Source organism: Saimiri boliviensis, chromosome 2 (assembly GCF_048565385.1).
Source record: "Saimiri boliviensis isolate mSaiBol1 chromosome 2, mSaiBol1.pri, whole genome shotgun sequence".
Classification (NCBI taxonomy): Eukaryota; Metazoa; Chordata; class Mammalia; order Primates; family Cebidae; genus Saimiri; species Saimiri boliviensis.
In genome coordinates, this window is record NC_133450.1 from 42994637 (window position 1) to 43000686 (window position 6050).

Here is a 6050-nt window from a genome sequence, read left to right on the forward strand (position 1 = left end):
AATCCTAGAGTTCCAAGCTTGTTATCCTCCATTCTCCAGACCCCTCCCCCCAAAACACTGACTCCACAGATGAGCTGCCTCTTCTTTTAGGATAATGCCAAAATCAATGGCTTTTAAAATTTCATAACCATTCCTCAAGAGAAAATGTTCATGACCAAAATCTGTATTAATTCTTTAGTCCCTCCTCAAAAACCTTTACATAGGGTTCTTGGTGTCAGAAATCTTAATTACGTTTTTCCATGATGTGTTTCAAAGAATATTACTCCATTGAAATGCTCCATAAAAATGGACTAAACTTCGGCCACCTATATTGAAAAAGGTTTTGTTTTTTTAAAAAAAAAATGTATTGTATGTCATTCTTGAATGTTCACAGGGTACACAAGTGCATAAAATTCTTTTTTTGAGATGGAGTCTCACTCTGTTGCCCAGGCTGGAGTTCAGTGGCACAATCTCAGCTTGCTGCAACCTCCACCTCCTGGGTTCAAGAGATTCTCCTGCCTCAGCCTCCCAAGTAGCTGGAATTACAAGTGTATGCCACTATGCCTGGCTAATTTTTTATATTTTTGGTAGAGATGGGGTTTCACCATGTTGGCCAGGCTGGTCTTGAACTCCTGATATCAAGTGATCTGCCCACATTGGCCTCCCAAAGTGCTGGAATTACAAGCATGAACCACTGTGCCCACCCTAAGTGCATTAAATTCTATGAGAAATCCTGCAGTTAAAAAAAAAATGTGATATGGGCCAGCTGAGTAGACTCACTCCTTCATCTCAGGCCTGAGAAGGAGCCCCATGGGCCACCACTGGCAAATATGCCCATAGGCCAGCTGAGAAGCCATATGAGCATGTCCTGGGCCTGAGTAACAGCCCTGTGGGCAACTCTTGGCAAACATACTACCAGGCCAGCTGAGCAGCTATGCAGCTATATCCTGGGCCTGAGAAACAGACCTGTGGGTAACTCCCAGCAGAAATGCTTCCAGGCCAGCCAAGCAGCTTTGCGCTACATCTTGAGCCAGAGAAACAGCACTTCAGGCTGTTCTTGGCAGGCATGCCCCCAAGTCAGCCATGCAACTATCTGCCCATGCTCCCAACCAGAGTAGCAGCCCTGTGGCCTCAACCTCAGTGAGCCAGACCTCCAAGTTGGCCAACTCACCACGTGCACACAAGTATCCTGGACTTGAGAAATAGTCTGGTGAGGCCACTGCTTGCAATGCCATACCACCATCACTACAGACTCAGCCTTGGCCACTGAGAAACATGAAAATGTCATAGGTATGGATTACACAGGAAGAAACTACACAAAGTCTACACTACTGTGTCCACCTAGAACCAAAGCCAACACATCCCTCCAAACCAACACTCCAGAGCACATTCATACAAATAAGTATTTCCCTATGAAACAAACTCCATATAAATGGAAGTGGCAACTTTTCTACTGGATATGTAGAAATCAATGTAGGGACACACTGAACATGAAAAAGCAAGGAAATATGTCACCTTCAAAGGAAAATCATATTTCACCAGTAACAGACCCCAATCCTAAGAAAATGCACTTATAGGCTGGGCACGGTGGTGCATGCCTGTAATCCCAGCACTTTGGGAGGTTGAGGCAGGTGGATCACCTGAAGTCAGAAGTTTGAGACCAGCCTCGCCAAAATGCTGAAACCCCATCTCTACTAAAAATACACACACAAAAAAAATTGGCTGGGTGCAGTGACACACACCTATGGTCCCAGCTACTTGGGAGGCTGAGGCAAAATAATTGTTTGAACCTAGGAGTTGGAGGTTGCAGTGAGCCGAGATCATGCCACTGCACTCTAGCCTGGGTGACAGAGCAACACTCTGTCTCAAACAAACAAACAACCAAACAAACAAAAATGTCACTTATAGAACTGATACACAAAGGAGAAAAAGAGAAAAATAAATGTATCATTACAGAAAACCACCCAACTAAAAAAAAATAATAACAGATAAAGAAATAAATAACATATAAAACAATCAGGAAACAATCCATCAAATGACAGGAATAAGTCCTTACCTATCAATAATAACTCTGAATGTAAATGGATTAAATTTCCCATTTAGAATACATAGACTGGCAAAACAGATGAAAAGACAAGACTCAACTATATGCTCCTTACCAGAAACTTAGCTTACCTGTAAAGACACACATAGACTGAAAATGAAGGAATGGGAAAAGGATATTTCATACACACAGAAACCAAAAGTGAGCAGAGTAGTTATCCTTATGTCAGACAAAAGAGATTTCAAGTTGAAAAATGTAAAAAAAAAAAAAAAAAAAAAAAAAGACAAGCATATTATGTAATAATAATGGGAATCATGCAGTAAGAGAATATAACAATTGTAAATATATATGTACCCAACACTGAAGCATCCAGATATATAAAGTGAATATTATTAGATCTAAAAGTAGAGATAGACCTCAATACAATAATAGTTGGGCACTTCAATACCCCCTCTCAGCACTGGACAGATCATCTAGACAGATTATCAATAAAGAAACATTGAATTTAAACTGCACCATAAGCCAAGTGAAATGGCTCTTACCTAGGATCGGGCCTATAATGCCAGCACTTTGGGATGCTGAGGCAGGAGAATCACCCAAGCTCAGGAGTTTGAGACCAGACAAAGTCACATTGTGAGACTCCATCTCCACATAAAAAAAAAGAAAATTAGCTGGGTGTGGTGAAGCACACCTGTAGTAGCAGCAGCTACTCAGGAGACTGGGGCAGGAAAACCACTTGAGCCCAGGGAGTTGAGGATGCAGTGAGCCATAATCGTGTCACTGCCTTCCAGCCAGGGTGACAGAGTGAGACCATTTCTCAAATAGAAAAATGAATTGAAAATAAAATTAAAAAAATAAACTGCACCATAGATCAGATACCTAATAGACATTTACAGAACATTTCACCCAACAGTTACACAATATGTATTCTTTTCTTCAGCCATGGAACATTCACATAGATTGACTTATGTTAGGAAATAAAACAGGTCTCCAAAAATAAACATTTTTTTTTTTGGAGACAGGGTATTGCTCTTTCACCCAGGCTGGAGTGCAGTGGCATGATCTCAGTTCCCTACAACCTCCGCCTCCTAGGCTCAAGCAATCCCCCTGCCTCAGCCTCCTGGGTAGCTGGGACTACAGACATGTGCCATCATGCCTGGCTAGTTTTTGTATTTTTTGTAGAGATGGGGTTTCACCATGTTGCCCAGGCTGGTCTCAAACTCCTGAGCTCAAGCAACCTGTCCATCTTGGCCTCCTAAAGTGCTGGGATTACAGGTGTGAGTAAGCCGCTGCACCTGGCCTTATAAAATGTTTAAACATTGAAAGCATATCAAGTACCTTATTTGATGACAATGGAATAAAATTAGACATCAATAACAAGAGCAACATTAGAAACCATACAAATACATGGAAATTAAACAATACGCTCCTGAGTGACAAATGGGTGAAGGAAGAAATTAAGAATGAGGCCGGGCACGGTGGCTCAAGCCTGTAATCCCAGCACTTTGGGAGGCCGAGGCGGGTGGATCACGAGGTCAAGAGATCGAGACCATCCTGGTCAACATGGTGAAACCCCATCTCTACTAAAAAAAAATACAAAAAGTTAGCTGGGCATGGTGGTGCGTGTCTGTAATCCCAGCTACTCAGGAGGCTGAGACAGGAGAATTGCCTGAACCCAGGAGGCGGAGGTTGCGGTGAGCTGAGATCGCGCCATTGCACTCCAGCCTGGGTAACAAGAGCGAAACTCCATCTCAAAAAAAAAAAAAGAAAAGAAAAGAAATTAAGAATGAAATGTAGGACAGGTATGGTGGCTCACACCTGTAATCCCTACACTTTCAGAGGCTGAGGTAGGAGGATCATTTGAGTCCAGGAGTTTGAAAATAGCCTAAACAACATAGTGAGACTCTGTTTCTGATTAAAATTTTTAAAGAAAGTATTCGCCAGAGTATCAGACAAGAAAAAGAAGCCGCAATCACATTGGAAAAGAGGAAGTCAAACTATCTCTGTTTGCCAGTGATAGAATATTATACCTAGAAAACCCTAAAAATGCCTCCAAAAGATTGCTACATCTGATAAATGAATTCAGTAAACTCTCAGGTTACAAAATCAATGTACACACATCAGCAGCACTGCTATACATCAACAATGACTGAGCTGAGAATCAAATGAGGAATTCATTCCTTTTACAGTATCTACAAAGCAAATAAAATACCTAGGAATATATTTAACCAAGAAAGTGAAAGATGTCTATGAGGAGAACTATAAACACTGTTGAAAGGAATCATAGATGACACAAAAAAGGGAAATATATTTCATGTTCATGGATTGAAAGAATCAATATTGTGAAAATGACCATACAGCCCAAAACAATCTACAGTTTCAAATAAATTCCTACGAAAATGCCAACATTGGCCAGGCGCAGTGTTTCATGTCTATGTTCTCAGCACTTTGGGAGGCCGAGGCAGGCCTATCACCTGAGGTCAGGAGTTTGAGACCAGCCTAATCAACATGGAGAAACCCCATTTCTATTAAAAATACAAAATTAGCCGGGCATGGTACGCATGCCTATAATCCCAGCCAATTGGGAGGTTGAGGTAGGAGAATTGCTTGAGCCTGGGCAACAAGAGAGAAACTCTGTCTCAAAAAAAATAAATAAAAAATAAAAAAAAGAAAAGAAAAAAAAAGAAAGAAAGAAAAAGAAAAGAAAATACCAACAGCATTTTTCATTTTTCACAGAATTAGTAAAACCAATCCTAAAATTCATATGGAACCAAAAAGAGCCTGACTAGCCAAAGCAATCTTAAGCATAATGAACAAATCCAGAGGCACTGCATTACCCAATGTCAAATTATACTACAAGGGTATAGTACCCAAAACAGTATGGTACTGTTAAAAGTAGACATGTAAAGGAATGGAACAGAACAGAGAACCCAGAAAGAAAGCCAAATACTTACAACCCAACCAACTGTTTTTTGACAAAGTGTGTAAAAACATAAATTGAAGAAAGGAAAACTTAATAAATGGTGCTGAGAAAATTGGATAGCCACATGAACAAGAATGAAACTGGATCACTCTCTCTCATCATATACACGAATTAACTCAAGATGGATTAAAGACTTAAATCTAAGTCCTGAAACCATAAAAATTCTAGAAGAAAACCTAGGAAAAACTCTACTGGACATTGGCTTAGGTAAAGAATTTATGACTAAGACCTCAAAAGCAAATGCAACAAGGCTGGGCATAATGGTGCACACCTGTAATCCCAGCACTTTGGGAGGCTGAGGTGGGTGGATCACAAAGTCAAGAGTTCAAGACCAGCCTGGCCAAGATGGGGAAACCCCGTTTCTACTAAAAATATAAAAATCAGCCAGGTGTGGTGGCAGTCACCTGTAATCCCAGCTACTCTGGAAGCTGAGGCAGAAGAATCACTTGAATCCGGGAGGCAGAGCTTGTGGTGAGCCAAGATCATGCCATTGCACTCCAGCCTGGGTGACAGAGCAAGATTCCATCTCAAAAAAACAAAAAACAAAAAACAAACAAAAACCAAGAACAACAACAAGAAAGAAAACAAAACAATAACAAAAAGTAAATGCAATAAATAAACAAGTAAATGGGATCCAATTAAACTAAAAAGCTTCTGCACAGCAAAAGAAATAATCATCAGAGTAAACAGACAACCTACAGAATGGGATACAAATTTTTGCAAATTATGCATTCAGCAAAGGAAAAATATCCAGAATCTATAAGGAACTCAAAAAAATCAGCAAGAAAACAACAAATGATCCCATCAAAAAGTCAGCAAAGGATATGAATAGACATATCAAGAAGATATACAAATGGCCAAAAAAAATATGAAAAAAAAATGTTAAACATCACTAAGTATCAGGGAAATGCAAATAAAAACCACAATGGGCCCGGCGCAGTGGTTCACGGCTATAATCCCAGCATTTTCGGAGGCCAAGGTGGGCAGATCACAAGGTCAGGAGTTTGAGACCAGCCTGGCCAATATGGTGAAACCCCATCACTA